We start from the raw sequence: 22,591 nt of genomic DNA, 5'->3' as shown, positions 1-22,591 counted from the left end.
TGGGAGTATGAAAGTAAATAAAAACTATGTCTGCTAGTGATAGTAGGAGAGTGGTTCCATAACTCACAGGTCTCTTCCACAAAAGTATTCAAAATTCATTTTATTAATTTAGTGGACCTGAAAGGCACATTTGGAGACAGTTGTGGAATATCTGCAAGCAAAGTGAAAATGAAAGAAATAACATGAGGGTGACCATTATGGAAAGGATAGTAAAGAGAGAACAAGTAGAGATAGAAAGGAATTGTAACACTGGCAGTATTTGAAAGTGTTTTTTATTTTCTTCCAAAGAAATGAAGACAAATGAGCCTGACCTAACAAATCACTTGCTTAGTTTTAAACATACGGGCCAGCTTTGTCACCTTGCTAGACATATATTCTCATTTACTTCTCAGGTCCATGCTGGAGCTAGGAAAGTGGCAACACTTGAGGCATCTATCCCCTCACAGGTGACATCAAAGAACTTCTACTTGAGCATAATGCCAAGTGACAAAATTCTTTGCCTCTCTCTTTGCGAGCTTCTCCATCTACATTTGTGCTTATCACTTCTCATTGTTTCTCCCTTATGATTAGCACTTCTTCCTCCCACTTAACTATTTGTCATTTATCGTTAGCACCAGAGAAAAAAGGCTAGTGTTAGACAGCTTTGCTTATAGCATCATTTAATTTTACTCTTCCTTACTTAGAGGTAGTGTCAAACATCACCAGGAAATAAAATGCATTTGTAGCTTTCACACAAATGGATGAAAAGGAAAAATGAAGGTATGCCATCAGCTGAAATTGTGATGTACTGACTTGCATTACCTTGTCTGAAAAAACAGATTCTTCTCCTCCTCACATTTATGTGAATTGACTGTAAAATCTCTCTGCAGGTCTCCAAAGGCATGGATTATGTGTATTTACTTCACTCTTGTGTAGAACTATATAATTTATATAATTTTAAGGCTGAAAAGGCAATACTTGAAAATTAGGAAATTTCTTAATTTGTTATATATAAAACTTTAAATCTGCTTCTGTGCCCTGTGCACATGTAGTATGATTACTTTCAATGCCATGCCTGTATATTATTTTTCCCAGAGGAGGCCTGTTTCATCTCATGTATGCAAAGGATAATGCGATATTTCCCATGGAAGTGGTTTAATATATGTTTTTTTTTTTTTTTTTTTTTTTTTAATTATAATTCACTCTTTTACAAGCTTTTCAGCCCATCATATAAGAATCTGTAAACATGTGACCAATCATTTCATCTCCAATATTACATTATGTATTTCACAGCTGGAGAAACAAAGACAAAACCTTCCTGGGCAACATATAGCCTCTGCAGTTTATGAAGGGTTATAACTCAGGATCACCTAACTGCCAGGCATGTATTCAGGCATGATACATTTCTGTCAAATGTGATGAATTCAAAGGTATTCAAACTTAGTCAGACTATTAGGTCATCCTGTTTCTGACCTTGTGGAGCTGATGGGAAACTCTATGAGCATAAGGCAGTCCTGTAGGGATATAAAAACATCATATTTGCAAATACTGTAATACTTTCAGAATGATCTTTTAGCCTCAAGTAGCTCCTGACTTTGTGACTTCCTGATATATGTGGTGATTTTTAATTTTTAATTTTTTAATTTTTTTTACTTAATAGCCATCAATTTTCTTCTAAGAATTGATCCTGATGCTTTTCAATAGCATCTTGTGTCTAGTAATGAGTTGGATTTGTTCACATTCTTTATTTCTGTGCAAAGCCCTGGATATATAAAAATAAGTACCCAGGAGCTTATTACACAATGTGTCAATCTGTAAAAATGCTGGTTTACATGATCTCTGGGCAGGATGATGAGGAAATTGTCATCTGCAGAAAAATGAAAAGTAGCTGACTAAAAAGACCTTGGTGAAACTTGAAATCAGAACCTGTATTAACCACAAAACTGTACGTGCTGAATCTTTTAAACAATAAAATTAATTCAATGTTCTAGCACCTTGCACAGTGAATTTCCAGCTAAAGTGACTGGGAAAGAAACAATTACCTATAAAGGGAATAATTTAGAACCGCTAGTTGAATTTTAATTTGTGGCTACTGCTTTCTGTCATTTTTTGCCTTTTTATCTGGAACCATTACCAATTTGTGTCTGCATGCTAGACAACATTCATTCATAGAATCATATAATCACTAAGGTTGGAAAAGACCTCCAAGATCATCTGGTCCAACTATCCCCCTAGTACTGATATCACCCACTAAACCATGTCCCTAAGCAACAGATCCAACCTTTCCTTAAACACCCCAAGGTGACTCCACTACTTCTCTGAACAACCCGTCCTAGTGCCTGACTGCTCTTTCTGAGAAGAAATGTCTCCTGATTTCCAACCTGAACCTCCTCTAGCGTATCTTGAGGCCATTCCCTCTACTTCTATCACTAGTTATCTGAGAAAAGAAGCCAACCCCCAGCTTCCCACAACTTCCTCTCAGGTAGCTGTAGAGAGCAATAAGGTCTCCCCTGAACCTCCTTTTCTCCAGACTAAACAACGCCAGCTCCCTCAGACTCTCCTCATAGGACCCTTCCAGGCCCTTCACCAGCTTCGTAGCCCTTCTCTGGACATGTTCCAGGGCCTTGATGCCTTCTTGTAGTGAGGGGCCCAAAACTGAACACAATACTCAAGGTGCAGCCTCACCAGAGCAGAGTACAGGGGGATGATCACTTCCCTTGTCCTGCTGACTACACTATTCCTGATACAAGACAGAAGGCCATTGGCCTTCTTGGTCACCTGGGCTCTGGGCTCATGTTCAGGTGAACATGAGCATCAAGTCATGCTTTTGTTGGAGATTATTATCCCGGATATTACTGAATGCAAATTACTGTCATCACATGAATGCAAATTTACTGTGTATGAGCTTAGTTGGTTAAATCCTCTCAGAACCACTCTGATGCATCAAAAACTACAAGTTAGAGGAAAAACTCATAGTGCAATACTATTACATTTAGCACACCTGCTCACATAATTTCTTTCCTGTAAATGACATTCTGAGTTTTCTGTCGAACCTTTCCCAACTACTGAAACAAATGAGGCAGCTCCTTCTTTCCCAGACCACCACTCTTCCTGTGAATTCCAAGAGATATTTCTTTGGAAAAAATATGTGATGAAAAAAGGACGAAATTCAGGTGGTATGAATAACTTGCAATCTGACAGCTGCCACCTATTACTTCTTACTTTGCATCTTGTTCTCTTTTACATTTTTTTATGTTTAATTACCTACTTTTCAATAAGATGAACAGAGGTGAACACAAACTCTCATGTTCAACTACAACAGCATTCCACGGTGTACCAGATAAAAAAAATCTGGATTGTGAACCATTGGTCCTGCCAGGATTGCCTTTTCAGTGTTGCAGACAATGACATTCTCAACTTGCTTATTAGGTTTCCTTTTGTGGCAAATAGAAACACACAATGTTTTAATTTTCATGCAATGCTTATATTGTGTGGCTGAAAAAATAAGCAGTGTAATAAGGGATGACGTGCCAAGCACTTATAATGATCCCTGCCATGGATTTTCAAACAGATGTGTTAATCCATGCTAATCTGGTTCAGTACTTTGAAAACAATTATATGTTTTTTACAGCCCACTTGCCATCCTGGCGATTATTACAAATGTGCTCCATTGCATACACACTTTTATTTTATTGCACCTGTAGGCAAATTTAAAGCAAATAAAAAGATATAATTAAGTTTGATTAAAGTAGCTCAGTGGTATATTTGCACCATCCAGTTCAGTATTTATATATATATATTTTTCAGTTTTAGTTAAGTATGTACAAGGGATAAATAGATCTTATAAGGTGCTGTTTGCTCTGCTCTAGAGATCTATTTTGTTCAATATAAAAGAAACGACTGCAGTATTATAGGAAAACTGGAGAGACACAGACACCTCTGATGGGTGATTCCCCAAGACTTGAACTACCTTTGAGAAATACCTGTGGGTCTGCATTGATTATACAGATCATTCTAAGTAAGTCTATGGACTAAAATAGACTCATAAGCTTTGTATCTATTTTGGGTGTCCATGGAAAGTTTTTGGCAGCAAGGCCTGCAGGGCTGGCCTCTGTGAGGAGAGGCTGGGACTGTCCCATGCCAGACACAACTGGTTCCAGCCTGCTCCAGCACCGGGCATAGCCAGGCCCAGCAGCGAAGATGAAGGCGCCCAGCAGCCAAGATGAAGGCACCCAGCACCTCAGAGAAAGCTGTATAAGTACAAAATACCATATAGGCAGAGTTGTTGTGGAAAAATGTGTAAGAAACAATTCTGCAGACACCAAGGCCAGAAAAGGATGCTGTGGAGGATGCATTCTAGGCACTGAAGCAGAGGTCCTGTGGCCCACGAAGGACCAACTCTGGGGCAGACTTTTTGTTGAGGGACTGTAGGCTGTGGAAAGTCCATGCTCAAGCAGGGGAAAAGTATGAGGGGGAAGGAGTGGAAGGGAAGAATTTCTATATATGCACCATACCTTCCCACCCATTCCTACTGTGCTATTTAAGGAGTTATAGGGGAGTTGGAGTGAAGCTGAATGTGGGAAAGGGGGAAGAAAGGTATTACTTTAATGTTTGTATTTGTTTCTTGCTACCCAAAACTGTTTTAACTTGGCAATACATTGAATTATTCTTCTACAAGTTGAGTCAGTTTTGCACACAGTTGTAACTTGTAAGCAATTTCCTTGTCTTGACCCATGGGCTTTCTCATACTATTTTTACCTTCACAGAATCACAGAATTTTCTAGGTTGGAAGAGACCTCAAGGTCATCGAGTCCAACCTCCAACCTTCTGTCCATCTGATTAGGGGAAGCAAGCAGCAGCTATCTGGGGGTCTGACTACTGGCCAAGGATAACCACCACAGTACCTAAACTTATAAGGAATGATATAAAGTTGGAAGGGTGAAAAAGGAGACATGCCAGTATACAGTTTATGAAAAGTGTTTGCTATATTGGTCTGAAATCAAAAACTCTGGGCCCGAGACTAAGGCACACACTGAATCATATTGCTGTTTCTGATTCAGCTACAATTAGGAAATAGGGCTATTGTTTACTTCTGATAAGGCATATGCATTTTCAATTAAATGCCTTCTTGGAAGTCCCACTAAACATCAGCTCTGCGACAGACCAAAGCTGCACTACAGGTTTGCACAATATAATAAAGTTAGAAGATTGACTTTGTCAGTTTATTTTTGTTTGAATTTTCTTGAGAAACATGTTTCTGACTCCTGGTATATAAACATTAGTTATAGCATATTAGCAGAAGAACACAAAAATGAATTTCAGGCATGGTGTGGTATTTAGAATACAACCTGGCCTTGGAATTTTACAGTCTAAATAACTGAAAACAAGCTAGTGGTACAGTAAAGATCACTAATGTAACCATAGACTTAAATCCACAAAGCCAGAAGATGAAAACTAGACTCTAACTGTAGTCTAGGTCACTGCTGCTCTTCAGGTTTCCAAATTAGCAATCTCTGTTTTCCTTTTAGCAATGATATATGCTCCTCTACCAATATTTGTACAAGGTAAAAGACATAGTGTCTTCAGAACTGCAGTGTATTAATGGATGCACAATTAATCTAGTCATGTTTCCCATTCCTAACTTTTCTTGATAACCTTGATGAAACGTTGTCACTGCTAAGTTCCTGTGATTGTCTGCCTCATTAAGTATATACTGAGTATCAAGTGGCAGGACCATCCTACCTAAGACATGCTTTATGGTGAAAACACATGAGCATCAAAAGAAGCCATTTAAAATGCCCCAGAAACTGTTATTTCTTTCATGCATTTGCTTTTAATTAAATATGTGTTCACTTTTAATAACATTCATCATCATAATCATCATGCTAGTGGCAAGGAAATCTCTCACCATGAGAACTGTACCCTCACTAATTGGTTCCTCCTGGGAAAATTCCAGAAGTGATTACGAGAAAAAATGATTTTCTCGTAATGTGTAAATGTTAATGATTTCAAGCATTTCATCACTCCATATTGGGATGGTCCTGAAACTTTATGTCTTTTTTCATCAGAAAAGAGAAAAAGCAAACATCTGTGTTATCAGGTTTCTCTTACAAATGATGGACTTCAGTTCAGTCTCCACATCTAAGGTGAGTGCCTTTGTCAGAATAAATACAGATATAGCTTCATGGAAGCTTGCATGCTCTGACATGATTTCAATTGTGCTGAACTAATATCTTGATTTTAAAATTAAAAAAAAAAAAAAAAAAGAAAAAAAAAAGAAAAACAGATGTTTAAGCTATTTGAATTTTCCATCAAATTCTCAACAGTGTGTAGTGATAAACTGGGCTGTGGAGTGCTAAGATGAACAAGATGGAGTGGCATGTGCTCTGCCATACTGCTGGTTCATTTCTGGGGGGCAGGTGAGTCTTCTTCCTGCAGTCCCTTTTTTTGCAGGGACTAAAGATCCTTGCTCTTTAGTATTTCCAGAAATGTAGTTTTATGCCATCACTTCCAGTGGCTGATCTTCCTGGTAGCAGTTTTTGCCAAGACAGTAAAAATGGGACTGCTAACATTTGAAATCATTTATTTCAAAATAAGTAATCTGCCTATAATGGCACATGTAAAGATACGACTGTATAAGACAAGCAAGCACAGATACAATGTTTCTTAAGACAGGGTAGCTAAAACTTCCATTGCAAGCAAGAGCCAGGCTGACCTGAGCTATTTGATCTATGTCAGGTTTCCAGCTGTCTTTACATTTACATGAAAGTTTACTAATTTTGTACTGGTAAAGTTTCTTCATGTTGTTAAGTTACACTGACATTTGTCTTAAGAAGTGGTATGCTAAAGAACAGTCAGTGCTTTATTATATACGTAAGTATATGCATCAACATACGGTTAGAATCAGTAATAGTGCAGAGTGCTATAAAGGTTTTATTGCTGGTATGCCACTTGTGAGTTATACAGGTCATTCCAAAGAAGTGGCAAAACAACTTTTACAGCAACATGCACTATTATATATTTCAGACATGCCACAGAGTATATCACAGCAACAGCATTAAAGAAAAAAATCTGGCAAGCTTTTAAAATAAAATGTTGTTATTGAAACTGTTTTTATGTGACCCTCCACCTGTAAAGTGAGTTGCCTTGGTTGCCGATAAATCCGAAAGATTTAGTGAATGCTTTACCTTGGTTACACTATGCACATATTTAGCGCATATATTTAGTGAAACTATAACACTGTCTCCTTCTTTTTACATTCAGTACCTTATCTTCATTACACAGTTTAGCTGTTAAGATGTATAATTATTTATCCATATTCTTAATGAGAGAAAATTCCATTTTGATCCCTCACAAGTCAAAATTACTTTTTCTGCCACACTGTTATTTGCAGTTAGGCTTTAAATTTCACTTGCTGCCTTGAGCTAAAATATATGTGAAATTAGGAGCAAGGTCATCTACACAGGATATTAATATTTATACAAAACAGGAACCAATTCAAGCTACGTTTCCAATCCTATAGTGTTAATAAAACCTGCTTACACACTGTAATATCGAAACCTATTTAAATTGCCAGGCATCACTTATTCAACCAGGGCTTTTATGGTTAATCAGGAATTTAACATTGATTTTACTATACTATATATATTTTTAAACAAAATAAAATAAATTTGACCATTTAAGAGTCATGATCAATCCATTTGGGATAGCAAGGAGAATTAATACATTTAATTACCCTGCTATGGAGTCTTTTTTTCATTTAATTTCTTTTATTTAAGACATATCGTATTTCTGCAAAAGTTGAATACCTGCTTTGAGTTGCACAAGAATCCTGGTATTCCTGTGAGAAGAGGGACTATGTTTTTTGTATTGCTATAGGATGATGACTGTTTTCTTCTACCTGTTCAAAAACATTTGATACCCAGTCTGTGAACTTCAGAGCACATCAAAAAAATACCTTATCACCAGCAGACAGTGGATTGCAAGGCTGATAAGAAATGGGCACACTCTTAAAAATGGGCACACTTCCAGGCTTTAAATTTCACCCACCCAAATCCAATTACTTTTTGGATTTTTGATAAAGTTGACACAGTTGCAATAATTCCTTTCTGTGTGTACCAATGGAGGTGTACAGAAGCAAAACCAGGATCAAGGACAAAATTACCTTATTTGCTTCAGGAGTGTCTTCAGAGCTGCTTTTGTGATGATTGGAATTGTTCTTGCAAAAAAACCTCTCATATTCCCCTAAAACCCATGCTCAGTAAGTACATGGGTGATCCCAGAACACTAATCGGAGTCCATCTATTTGCTTTCGCAGTGATGTTAATATAATCAGTGCTGGTCAGAAAAGATGAATCAGAGTCCTTAGAAAGACAGAGATATCACCTTATGAAGAAGCTGAGAGGTTTGTCTGCACATCAGGAATGGTCTTCCATGAAGCCCTGGATTTCCAGCTCAACAGACAACAACTCAACTACATAATAGGTGCAGATATAGTAGATAAAACTACAGCCCTACAGCCCCTATCAGTAAGTTTGTTGATTCAGCTCATGTCCCTGCTACCTCTGGATATGCAGACACTCCTCTGAAGAGTTTTCTATTCTGAGTCTGTGGTTGTGGCTTCTAAGTCTGCGGTTGTGGCTTCTAGCCTCATCATCCATTTTTTTTCCCTACTCTGATTCAAAATGAGGGAAATCATCTTTTATCTTTTACCAAGTTTTCTGTTATGGAAATACCTCATCTATACTCTGTACAGAATTTCTTAAACAGTGAGAAGGGATTGGAGTTTTCTGTTGGTAATTATTTCTGGATTATTAATTACCTTTAATTATCATGTAACACCAAGATTAAAATGCATTCTTGACACTTCAACCTTATTAGCTTACAACAAGTGCATGGTAGTTTCTAACGATACTATTTATCAAAGGTAAACTACTTATTAAGACTTTCTAATTATTAAGGTAGTGCAATCTATCTTCAGTAAAATTCCATTAATAAGATACACGCCCTTGAGAACACTGCTTACTGGCTCTTATGAACTTGACCAAATCTGAAATATATAAGAAATCTATTTTCTTCCCCCATAGATCACCTATATTCAAATTTGCTACCTTGACACTTCAGAAAGAAAGGCTTTTGCTTGGTTGTTGGTATGCCACTGGAGTGTTTTAATCATCTTGTAAATTCTGATTTTTTTTTTTTTGGTAACAGTTCTCTTTCACAAGCTGATAATTTCAAGGATATGCAATAAATAAATAAATAAATAAATCCATTAAAGGGCACAATCTTTTCCCAATGTATTTACACTCTAAAGAGTTAGAAGTAGCATTCTCCCACTAATTTGCCTCTTTACCACATCACTTGGATGTCATTCTCCTCATGTTGTTTATCTTGCTCCTGTTTTCAGTATGCAGATGGACTTTGTATATCTTAGGTCTACCTACATATTCTCTACAAACCTTGATCTTACCTGCATTTTGAAATTTTTGTATGTATTTCCTAATGTTTATTTTGGCTATGTCTATATTGTTGGACTGGAAATGCTCTCTCCACCCTGTAGTCAGTCATAGATTCTATTACTTAGCTTACCTCCTCTCTGCTTTTCCCATGTGCCAGACAAGAATTTTGCTCACCTTAAGATGCACAAAGAAAACAAAGACTGTCATTATCACAAAACAATGATCCCATCTTTGAATGTATCTCACACTCAATGCAAGGTTGTTCTTTATAAACTTACCCTGCTTTGCTGAGTTGACTCTGTCAGGGCCCAAGATAACAGAGATAAACAAAGGGAAAAAGAGAGTCCTGTATCATTGAGAGACAAGTGAAGTTCTTTTAATAGTATTTCCCACATGAGAAAGAAAGAGCAGACTGTTGCTCTGTCTTAGCATATTCTGTCTGGTAGAAAAAGTAGAAGTAACCTGGCCTTCCTACAGAAGATGGAAATAAGCAGGCTAATTCCAAAGGAGTAAATTCTCTTATCTCAGATGAATTGTGACCTTCAGAATCACAGCTACTTTTTTTTTTTTTTTTTTTTTTTTTTTTTTTTAAAGATTTGTTCAGCATGGTGTCAGGTTATTCCACAGTAAACTGAGAGGCTTGCTTTCAATTCCTGTTGTTTTTCTCCCTTTATCTAAACCAGACTGTATTTCTCTCACTTCACAACAGCATTCAGAACACGTTCTCATCTATACCTGCTGGCATTTAGAATAGCATTCTGCATTTCTCCATCTCATCAACTTCGTACCTTTCTAAACCTCATCAAGTTTCTAAACCTCTCATATACAGAATCACAGAATCACAGAATTTCTAGGTTGGAAGAGACCTCAAGATCATCGAGTCCAACCTCTGACCTAACACTAACAGTCCCCACTAAACCATATCCCTAAGCTCTACATCTAAACGTCTTTTAAAGACTTCCAGGGATGGTGACTCCACCACTTCCCTGGGCAGCCTGTTCCAATGTCTAACAACCCTTTTGGTAAAGAAGTTCTTCCTAAGATCCAACCTAAAACTCCCCTGGCACAACTTAAGCCCATTCCCCCTCATCCTGTCACCAGGCACGTGGGAGAATAGACCAACCCCCCACCTCTCTACAGCCTCCTTTAAGGTATCTGTAGAGAGCGATAAGGTCACCCCTGAGCCTCCTTTTCTCCAGGCTGAACAAACCCAGCTCACTCAGCCGCTCCTCGTAGGACCTCACCAGCTTAATACCTAGACTCAGTTTATTGCTTATAATTTGTCCCACAAATGAATTTCTTGTCTAGTCACCCCAAAATAAATCTCCAGCACCTTCCTTCAATTTTTAGTACATGCTTTTCGGTATTGATAAAAAAATAATATTTATTTGGATCAAGTTGAATTTAAGATGAAACAAAGCCATATTACTCACCCCTTCCATTTTTTACAACAGTTTAAACATGAAAATTATCTTTATCTTAAATCTTCTTTTAACTATATGAGCTTCCTACTTAGATAAAAATAGAAATGTGAAATTACTTGCTTTTTAATTCACTGCAGGAAAAACTTGTGTCTTATTTTTCTGTTGACTTAAAATTCTTACATCAGAAATTTATACAAGAGCATAGTATTTGAAAGCAACACACAGTAATCCTTTCCATTCACTTCCCATCAAAGAAATCCATTAGGAAGAAACATGGTAAAAGTCAGAAGAGGTTGCAGAAAGAGAGATTTTTTAATGGTTCCTCAAATGGAATTCAAACTCTATTTTATTATGGATACCTTTGGCCTGTTGAGCCTTAGAAATCTTGAAAAAGTTCACTGTTTTTTCCACAATAATTGCAGAGAGTATTCTTAAAAGAACAATATATTCTGGGATATGAAAGGAGATTGATTTATGTTATTGTGGTGTTCAGAAAGAATGAAATCATTTCAACTATAGAGTTGGACTTATCTTCTTGATATATATTTTTTAAATGAATCAATTTTTGTTCATTTACAAGACTATTTGTGTGGGAGAGTATTTTTTATATGAATGAAGTTACTTTAAAGCAAATAGTCTAAAGAAGACATATATATTAAAGACAATACAAGTATTTCCATTCATAAAATCACAGAAACATCTAGGTTGGAAAAGACCTTCTAATCTGGCCTAACAAGTCCTATCACTAAACCTCCAGGGATGGGGTTCCACCACTTCCCTTGGCAGGCTGTTCAAATGCATAATAAGCCTCTCTATGAAGAAATTCTTCCTGATATCCAATCTAAACCTTTCCTGATGAAACTTGAGAACATTTGAATTATTCTGGAATAATCAGAAATGCTTTGAGTTATCCTATATATTTTAAAACTTAATTTATACCTTCTGTGGTATAGAATTTCATTCTATGTAGAGCTACACAGTTAAAGCCAGCAACACTACATTGCAGATTACATTAATTAGGATGTCTTGTATTGTATTTACATTACAGTATAAATTACACATCAGAATATACATTATTGTATACAAATATCTGCTAGATGTCTGAAGAGCCCTTTCATTTCTACACCTATGCAGTTCTTCAGGACTGCTCCTTAAAAATACAATTAAGAAAGCAGATGTATTGAATGAAAATTGTTAGTAAGATAGGCATCTATACAAATAGGTATCCTTTCTCAGTTTTGCTCCACTTCATTGATTTTAAAAACATGGATTATAAATAGGAATGAAGAATTCCAGACATATTATGAAATAAAAGACCAAGTGTTACAGTATTTCATCCCCTTGCAAACTCCTTTTTCATTTTATGAACTTCCACTGGTACCTGTTTTCTTTCCCACTGACAAAGTGATATACTCTTCCCATAGCATACAGAACTCTTCAGCTTTGTCATTCATGTAAGTAAGGTTTTCTTATAAGCCATTTTCTGCCAAGTTAATACACCGAATCTTTAAAGGTGGAATACAAGAGCTTTTTAAAACATTACAGGGTACCTTTCTTCATACAGTCAAGAGTAACTGCAATCCATTTCCATCAAATACTTCACATAAAAAGAAGCATTTATAGCAGTAGGACTGTTTTTAAAGCAGTTTATGTTCTATAATGGTTTTGGCCCAGCCCTCTAGTTTTCAATACCATTTAACTCAGACAGAAATCTTAATTTTCTCCCTGCAAAGTATAAGTGACAGTTTCTTATGTAACAGTCCCCAAAGCTTGAATGGCTATAAATAGTTATTCAGACCTCGTTATTTACTCCTGAGTTGCTTATAATGGTTTAGTGTTGTGATAATGCAATTAAATGCTGTGCCTAACTTTAAGGCAATGAAACATACAATTGCCATGTGGTTTAGTTTGACTGCGGAATATGGCCAGTGCTTGTAATGGATGCCATTAATCAGAGACAAATGTGAATGTAAAATTGCAATGGGCAGGTAACAGGCAACTGATAATCAGACTATCCATTTTAAGGCATTAGATCAAAGAAAGATTATTATTATTATTTAATCAATTATGTTTGGTTTTGGGCAGCACTGGTTTGACGTGTAAGCAAGATCTACATGTTACCATTCTTACCACAAGTAGACCATTTAAGCTTTGTTTAAACTCAAGATGCTGAAGTGTCCCTTAGGCCCTGGGAGTGCATTCAGGCTATGTTCCATCTCCCCCTGGAAAGAAATTGGGGTGCGGAGCTCTCCTACCTAATTTCTGATTTTCATGGAAAGGATAAAATCATAGAATTATAGAATGGTGTGGGTTGGAAGGGACCTTAAAGATCATCTAGTTCTAACAACCCTGCCATGGGCAGGGATGCCACCCACTAGACCTGGTTGCTCAAAGCCCCATCCAACCTGGCCTTGAACACTTCCAGAGATGGGGCATGCACAGCTTCTCTGGGCAACCTGTTCCAAGGCCTAAACACCCTCTGAGTAAAGATTTTCTTCCTAATATTTAATCTAAATGTTTTAGCTTAGAACTGTTACCCCTTGTCCTGTCACTACTACATTCCCTGACAAAAAGTCCCTCCCCAGCTTTCCTCTAGGCCTTCTTTAGGTACTGGAAAGGAGCTGTGAGGTCTTCCCAGAAATCTCTCTTCTCTAGGCTAAATAACTCCAACTTTTTCAGCCTGTCTTCATAGGAGAGGTGTTCCAGCCTTCTGATCATCCTCATTGCCCTCCTCTGGACTTGCTCTAACAGGTCCATGTCTTAGGCTGGGGACTTCAGACCTATATGCAGTACTCCAGGTGGGGTGTCATGTGAGCCAGGTAGTGTGGTAGAATCACTTCCTTTGACCTGCTGGCCATGTTTCTTTTGATGCACCTCAGGATAAGGTTGTCTTTCTGGGCTGTGAGTATACATTGACAGCTCATGTTGAGCTTTTCATCCACCAGTACTGCCAAGTCCTTCTCTGTAGGGCTGCTCCCAATCAACTCATCACCCAGCTTGTATTCATGTCTGGGATTGTGCTCACTCAGATTCAGGACCTTGCATTTTGCCTTGTTGAACTACATGTTGGTTCCATTGGCACAGCTCTTAAGCCTTTCAAAGTCATGACACCCATTCCTCCAAGCATATTGACCACACCACTCATCTTGGTGTCATCTGCAAACTCGCTGAAGGTGCACTAACTCCCATGTTGCTGACAAAGATTTAAATAGTACTAGTCCCAGTGCAGACCCCTGAGTGTCAGAGGTATAGAGACACAGAGATACATAAAGATGGAGTCACAGAAGCATATCCTATCCAGTCAGGAGGGCAGGATTGCAGAGTCTGTTGCAGAGGGCACCTATCTGCAGTACGGTCCTAGCTTTAAAGATAGCCACTGCAAAAATGAGCCTGATATGATAAAAATCTCAGCTAGAACACAGCACTTGTTCTTCTGTTTATGTACTCTTGAAAATTTGTGTACTCCATTTGGTGAAGACACAAACCACTTTAGGAATTTTATATGGGATACATGAACTTGCTTAATCCCATTTTGCAGTGTATTTAAAAATAGCTGGCAAACCCCAGGTATTCTTTTTACCAAACATTGAAATCTTAAGGTTGAATCTTACTGGGCTGGAACATAACTGTTTATATGTAGATTTGATTTCTGAGCCACCTAAATGTAATGTAAATCTTTGTTTACATTTTGGGAGATGGATTTGGATCAAACTTGTCTTTAGATATACAAATTCTTCTTTGGATGCTCTCGCATTAACATATGAATTCCCAACTTTCCTTTAAATAAATAATTGTTTTACCTATTTCAAAATGTATTTTTTTTTCCCTCCAAAGACATGTAAATTTAGCTATATTTATTTGTTTCTTTAGTAAGCCCTAAGTATATACCAGATGGGCAATGACAGATTTGCATATATCTCTCTAATTCCAACATTTCTGCCTTTTTTTTTTTTTAATTATAAAACACAAACTTATATTTATAAGGACCTCCAAAATGAAAATATATGCACTTTAGGCAAAATGTTTACAGTTTGCTTATCCACAAAAAAACTATTTCACAGATCCCAAAATATTTATTTTCAATATTGAACTTCTTTTTATGGTTGATCCACTCTCTTTCAAAGCTGTTCAGTTTATATAACCAGTAAATTACTTTTCCATAATTGCTGTAATTACAGTCCTCCTCATGTGCTCACACTTATCTCAGAAATGTGCTAGTGTTGAACATTCTGGTAACAGAAAACCTCATGTTTATTTAGGAGATAGAACACTGTTAACTAAAATATCTATTTGTTAAGTTCACTGTAGTTAATGTAACATAATATTACTGATATTTAAAAGGCTGTAGCAACATACCAGCAACACTGAAAGCTTTTAAAGATAAAATGTAGCTCAATGAAACCTTAATGCATTGAAATTTCCTATTAAAATCAAGCTGAAACCATGGCTTTATTATGTAAAGGGATAATATGCTAACAGTAGAAGTATGTAGTCCCAATATAGTCTAGGTCACTTCCATAGAACGTGAGAAATCTCCATTTCCTGCTTAAGAGATGGTTATTGTAATGACTCAAGATTGCATGTTTTGTCCTTTGACAAATTATATTTTATTGTCCTTGTATAAGTTTTATCAAAAATGATATTTCCTTATGTGCACATACTCATCATTTTGTTCTAGCTCTTGCTAATATCTATAGAAAAACCAACCAATTTATTTAAAACACAGCTATGAGGAAATAACATTTCATCATCTGAAATACTCTTAATCTGGAAGATGGAGGACACTTCCTAAATTATAACTTTTTTTTTTTTTTTTTTTTTTAAAATGTATCTGATGATAGTTTTCATCTTCAGCTCCTTTAGCAAAGCATTTCCTCAATTTTATTGTCAGTGCTGATTACCCAAACCTGCTATTGCGATTCTGTTTTCCTTATAAAAACACCTCCAAAAAAGAAAAAGAACAAAATAACAACAGCAAAAAACAAACAAAAACAAGCCACAAGGCAAGACAGGGGTTCTTAACATGATACTCAGAATTCTCAGATGGGATGAAGTAGTCTTTCTCAAAACTTTCTGAAGTGTATTCATAAATACTCATGTTTTCTTATACATACAATGATGTACAATAAATTAAATATAGCATTAATTTCAGAATCCAGATTAAAGCTGGCCTTTTGTAACAGTCTGACACATTTACTGCAAGGTACTACCCAGACTTTGTGCTTTATATTTCATTACTCTTTTGGTCTAATATATTTTTCTTTGTCCATTTTCTTTAATTAATTAATTAGTTAATTAATTAATTTATTTTATTTTGTTACGATTACTCATTCTGGAACCTGGAACCTTCTCTCAGTTTTCTTACATATCATTGCTCAGCAGCTCACTATTCAAAATCACATTAGAAAGCATCTGTTTTTGTTCTTTTCCACCATTTTGATTGCTCTTCTCCTTACCTCTTTATTATTTCTAGTTCATAAACATATTTGAATCTATAAAATATTTTGGTTCATTGCATATAGGAGGATGCAGTATACATAAAATACATAAAAATAACATTAATCTGTATGGTACTGTGAGAAGTCTTTAATAAGATTAGTTGAATATTAAAATAAAACAAAACCACAGTTTCTTTATAGTAGAGTATGAAACAGAACAAATCATCTGAATTCAAAAGTAGAAAATTATACATAACAAATTTCCTTCTTTGTATAAGACAGCCCATGAACCAGGAATTATCTACCAAACAATAAAACTAGAATAATAAACTCATGTATTTGGCAAGTATATAAAGCAATTGTCAGCTTATTTTCTTTAAGCAGATTCATGTTTTTTCATCTCTGTGCTGCATGTAACTGTAAGGAGGAACTGAAAACAGACACTGAATGTGGAGCTTCAGTTTGGAGCTTTTAACTATGTAGTACAGTCTGGGAGGTCCCCCTCTTTCATTCTCACTCCAGGTTATGAGCACTTACAGTTTATTTTGAAGTGGCTAGAGCATACATTGGATGTTGATACAGTTAGAGAATAAGCCAAGACAACTAAATGATCAACCAGAAAACTAACCCGGGAAAAAAAAAGGTGGAGGAATTATTTCATTCTTGGCAATGGTCCTGTTCACAGAATCCCAAAATCCTGCTTTCAGCATCAAAGTGCAGGAGGCAGTCAGGACAAATATTCAGTCAGAAGAGCTTACAGCAATGGAGGAATAAGTGACAAGACCCCTTTTCATCAGTGGTGAACTCAGCCCTCTCTTGTAAAGTTATGATTTGCATTTCTACTTGAAATGGACATTCTTTGAGCTGATGCTGCTCACTAAGCTGGCTGAAAATTTCAAACAATTTTTTTCATGCATAGTTATTTTTTTTACTATCTTATTTGGCTGATTCAGCTTGGAGAGAAGATCGGGAAAAGGGAAACATAAGGAGCACATAGTTGGGAAAACGGTTCACTGCTTGGCAGTGTTCATACCTTAGACTAGCTCATCCCTCTCAGGATACTTCACCTTAGGAATGTTACTGCTAAATCCACCTAAAAATCTACTGACGCAGACAAAATCCTCATTCCTCCTCTTGTCCTGAATTATTTAATTATTTCCTTCTGCCATAAGGTGACATTGTGGCATATGAGTTAATTCAGGTAGCTAGGGCAGCAGAAAGCCTATCCCAGCTTTAGGTTAACTTCCTAATGGCTCTAGTCTCAGTCATCTCTCTGCAGGCTCCACTGCTGTTCAAAGAGATGTGGCATAAAGATATGGGGAGGGCAGCCTTTCTGTGCTCTGTGTCAGCAAGGCTGTGTGCAGGATCACAAGACCAGGGAACTGCAGATGAGACAGTGGTACAAACATGCACAACTGGCTGCTGTCACTGCCTTACCCATCTTAAGCAGGACGGGTGCCAAATGTGAAATTACGGCCAGAGATTCCCAAATGTAGCTTGCTCAGATACTGCCTTCACAGGGCTGGAAGTGTTTTCTATCACACCTTCCCACTCTGTGCCAGACCATATGCTTAGGAGAAAACATGGCCCTGGCCCCAATTTCCCCTCCCATCTGAGATGGTAGTAACAGCAGTGACAGATCTTTTCTTCTTCAGATGCAAGAACCCACAGGAGGAGACTTTCAGGCTCTCCCTGTCTCCGTGGAAGAAGAGGGAGATCAGCTGTTAGTTTTTGGGTATAATTTTGTCTCCTGAATGTCAAAGGTGACAGGACACTTCAATGTAATGAATAACTGAAGTGGATCTGGCTAGATCCTTTGCTGTGGTGAGGAAAAGTGATTAAAATATTTTAAACTCAAAATCTATTTTTTGTTGTTGTTATAAATGAGGATAATGAAGTGAAAGAAATTAGAATACAGAACATCCTAGAGTGTTGTTAAATTGTTTATTTAGGTCTCCTAGCTTACCACACATTCCCTCCCATGTGGGCAGGTATGTGTGGTGAGCTTGCCCCTTCATGGGGCAAAAATTCAAGACCACAGGGAGAACCAAATCAGAGAAAAAATTCAGTTGAACACATTAAAATAAAATAATAAAAATAGGAAGAAAAAAGGAAAAAAAAAAAAAGATAAAATTGGTTTGGCTTTCCTAGAGATTAACCCTCTGGCCCTGCTAAATGTCTAGTACAGGGTCTGGAACACAAAAAAGTGTAGGGACATATGTCTGACATCCTCATTTTCTGAAGCAGAATCAGCTAACGTGAACTTAGATCAGCTAATAATGAAGGTTACACCTTCAGGCAACATTTAGAATTCTGTGTAAAAGCATGACAAATGTACATCTACCCCAAAGCCTGGGTGCAATCTTCATTGGTCAGCAGCTGTTCAGAGCCCATGAGATCTGCATTGTTTGCTTCCTGTGTTCTTACAGTTCATTACTACATATATTATATACATAGTGAGTCCCTGCAGAGAAACAAATAATTTCAGCTGCCTTAAGCTAGAGCTTCCTAAAGGCACAATTCAACACATTTATTGGAAATTGCAGATAGTCACGATAACTTCTCTGAATGTATATTGAAACCTAAAAATTACGGCCTTAAAAACTGGGAATTGAATAAGCCTTTTTAGATTGAGAGTCAGTAATAGAGAGGCAGCGTCTGAATCATTCTGGGAATTTTGAGATGTCTTAGTAGCAGTTTATGAGTACATAAGCCCTAAACTGTGATAATTAATCTCTTTTCAGGTTTATGCCTGCAGGAATTGTACATATTGGAAATCAAACAGATTAAGATTCTTATTCACCAGCTCTTCCTGGCTGTGTATTTCTTTCTATAGAAAAAAAAGGTAATTAACCCATTCCTTGCCTCCAGCTACACTGCAGCATGAAGAAAGATGGTATCCATTTGGGGAATATCCAAATTAGCTTCACAGGTACCAATAGATGTGACTGGGCCATCACCAACAGTTACAAGACTCACTTGGAAGCCCGGGGAAATCTATAGACAGAAAGCCTAGGCTCAATCCTCTGCTGCTATTTTTATATTGTAATTAGTATGTAAAGCTGATATTATTACCTAAACTAAATTGAACCATAACTGGAGTAAAAATATTTTGCTGTTACCCTGTGACTTATCCTGTGCTTTACTTCTCACTTAGCAATAATGTTTTTTTTTTTGGCGTGACCTGAATTTCCAGCCCATACAAACTCCCCTACTCCAAGATGCTGTTGTGGGAATAGGCATGCATTGGTAAAAAATTACCTTTCACTAGTCAGACAATCCTCCACTTAATAATGAGATTCAAACTTAATTGTTCAAATAATGAGCAGGAATGTGTAGGTCATCACAATACTTATAGGTGCCCCAAATGACAGCAATTCACCCACAATTCACTGCAATAATTAGAAAATGGTTTGTCTTAATTTAAAACAAATAACTGTAAGATAAGCCTAGAAATCTCACCAATGCCCATGAGTGAAAGGGGAATCCAATAAAACTCAAATCTGGATTTGCCGAGGACCAGTTTACTTTCAGACTAGGTTAATCCAGGTGCTGGATCTAGGTTATTGGTCATCCACATTAACTCCATGAATGCTGCAAAAAATTTCTAGTTTACATATTAGAAAAGCAGGAAGAAACCTGTTGTTCTGCTGGGTGATGGTCAAGTAAAGAAAAAAATGTGATAATCAAAGGCCTGTTTTTTATCTCTATGTGTTTATCTTACTTACTGAAAGGTGATATATACATTTGCAGAGTGTTGGATATAATTTCTTTCAAATAGTAGTATTCAAAAAGATGTTTTGATTGGCATGGTGCCCACTCATATTCTTGGCACTTCTCTAAAGTCTGTGAAGCCATTTTCTTCATTTCCCCCAAATAAACAAACTACAGCTGCCATTCTTCAAGCAGCAGCTTGTTGCCTCTGCTTAAATACATCTTTTTAATGTAAGAGTATTTTAATATTACTTTTTTTCTTTTCTCCCAACATGCTTCTTTGAGCATGCTTACTCACCTTCCATACCCTTTCAGTCGATAAATAAAAACAATAAATAAAATACATGTATATAACAGAGTAGCACAACTCTGTACTTTTTCTCTTACCATTCACATAAACTAACTAACTTCTAAAATTTTGTCTTTAATGAGGTCACATATGAAGATTTGGACTTGGAGAGCTTGTTTTACACCCTTCAGCAAAATTCTAGTCAAATAGGAATAAAACAAAATAAATTTGCTCTCTTATCTAGATCTGTTTAAATTAAAAGAATCTGATAGATAACCAGAACACTTTACAGATGAATAGCCATGGAACTGAGACTGAAATGAAGGAAATTCAATAGCTACCCTGTTTCCATTGAAAATAGTGGCATTTTGTAACTAACTCATTTGCCTTGAATTCCAACTCTTCTGCAAGGAATTCTATGGCAATTTAATAGCTATTTATTCTGTTAATTTCAATAGAATTTCTGTATAAAGTAATTAAAATCAGAGAGTGCACATCCAGTAACTACTAATTCAATACCATTTTTACTTTTTATTTTAAAGGGCATATTTCAGTAACTTGCCGAGGCAATCAGCCAGGAGGAGTGGTAGCCACTCTGACACATACAAAGGCAATCTCTAGGGAGAACAACTGATCAGGAGCATAGCAAACAGGATGACCAAACAGGGCAAGGTGCATAATACAGACAGTTCACGTGGCAGGGCTCACTGGGGGGGTGTAGGTGGTCTACTTTCTTTTCTACTGGGAGCAACAGTGGAGTCAGTCTTCTGCTGAAACAAAAATGGTGCCCATCCACTGCAACTGCTGTGCTGAGGCTTAAACCCATAAAGGGGGGACACAACCTACACCCAAACAGACCTCCTGAGGACTGGAAAGAGCTGCCCAGACCTTCAGTCACAGGAAATTCTAAGAATCTGTGCCTGAAGGCAGAGATGGATATCATGGGTGCAAGCATGCACAGGTGGATGAACTTTTCCAGCAAGCTGCCATGTTGTGAGAGGAGCTCACCAGGCAGTGTTGTATCCAGGAAACCAGGTGAGAGATTGATGTATGGTATTGTGTGCTGACATGGGCTGTGACAGCTCCGCCTTAAGTCCTTGCAAGGGGAAGGTAAGCTAGCTTCTAATCCTGAGCTGATGGCCTTGACTAACTCACAAGACAAGGGAGGCTAGACCCATGCCTCTGCTTGGAGCAGAAGAAGGAGACTTTTTGCCTCCAAAGTGCCTCTGTGCAGCAGATACAATGCTCTGTGGCTGGAAAAAAAAGAGTACATGCATAATGGTCAAGACCCAAGAAAGGACAACCATACAATGTTGGACCAACCAACTACCGGATTAGAACCAGTGCCACCAAAATAGCGCAAAAGTTGTTGACAAGGCCTTCTTGCTTCGGCTGCAAGAAGCATCACTCCCACACACTCTTATCCTGATGGGAGACTTCAACCACCCAGATGTCTGTGTAGTCTTAAACTAGGGAAAACAAAGAAACCGTGAAGAAAATAGAAAGGTTTGTAGCCTTGTGTAGTCTTAAGCTGAGAAAATAAGGAAACCTTAAAGAAAACAGGGAGACTGGTAGCCTTGAGCTAGCAGAAGCAAGGGACATAAAGGATGAAAGGTAAAAAACAACAAGAAGACAAAATAGCTGCAGAAAGATTCCAGACTGACCTATGATAACTTTTGGCTCATAAAGGGTCAATAACACAACCCAAAACACACCTATCAAAATCCTAATGTGGAATTTGGTTGTGTTGTGTCCCTGAACCTCTAGGCAGGGGCTGGGGGAGCAAAGTTCCTCCCACTGTAAGCAAAGAGCAGGTTTGAGACCTCCTGATGAAACTGAACAGGTACAAGTCTATGGGTCCTGATGACATGCATCCCAAGGTCCTGAGGGAACTGGCTGATGGATTTGCTTAGCCACTCTCCATCATATTCAAAAAGTCATTGCAGTCAGGTGAAGTCCATGGTGACTGGAAGAATGGAGACATTACTCCCATTTTTAAAAAGTGGAAAGGAGGATGTGGGGAACTACAGACCAGTGAGCCTCACCTCTGTGCCTGGGAAGATCATGGAACAGATCTTTCTGGAAGCAATGTTAAAGACTAGGAGGTGATCCAAGACAGCCAGCCAGCATGGCTTCAACAAGGACAAATTGTGCCTCACCAGGAGGTCTGGTGGCCTTATATGACAGAGTAACTGTCTCAGTTGACAAGGGAAGACTGACCAATGTTATCTGCCATTATTTCTGCCTGTAAGGCTTTTAACATGGTCCCACACAACATCCCTATGTCTC

The 22,591-nt window shown here is 37.5% G+C and overlaps 1 protein-coding gene across 1 annotated transcript in view; it reads right to left on the bottom strand.

The window, feature by feature from the left end:
- GPC6 (glypican 6) overlaps nt 1-22,591 on the bottom strand; it is a gene marked incomplete at its 5' end in the record, with an annotated part of 825,666 nt that overhangs the window by 177,285 nt on the left and 625,790 nt on the right. The gene's annotated exons all lie outside the window — the stretch shown is intronic.

This window comes from Aythya ferina, assembly GCF_964211825.1.
Source record: "Aythya ferina genome assembly, chromosome: 1".
NCBI lineage: Eukaryota > Metazoa > Chordata > Aves > Anseriformes > Anatidae > Aythya > Aythya ferina.
This window is presented reverse-complemented; position numbering and strand designations above follow the sequence as displayed.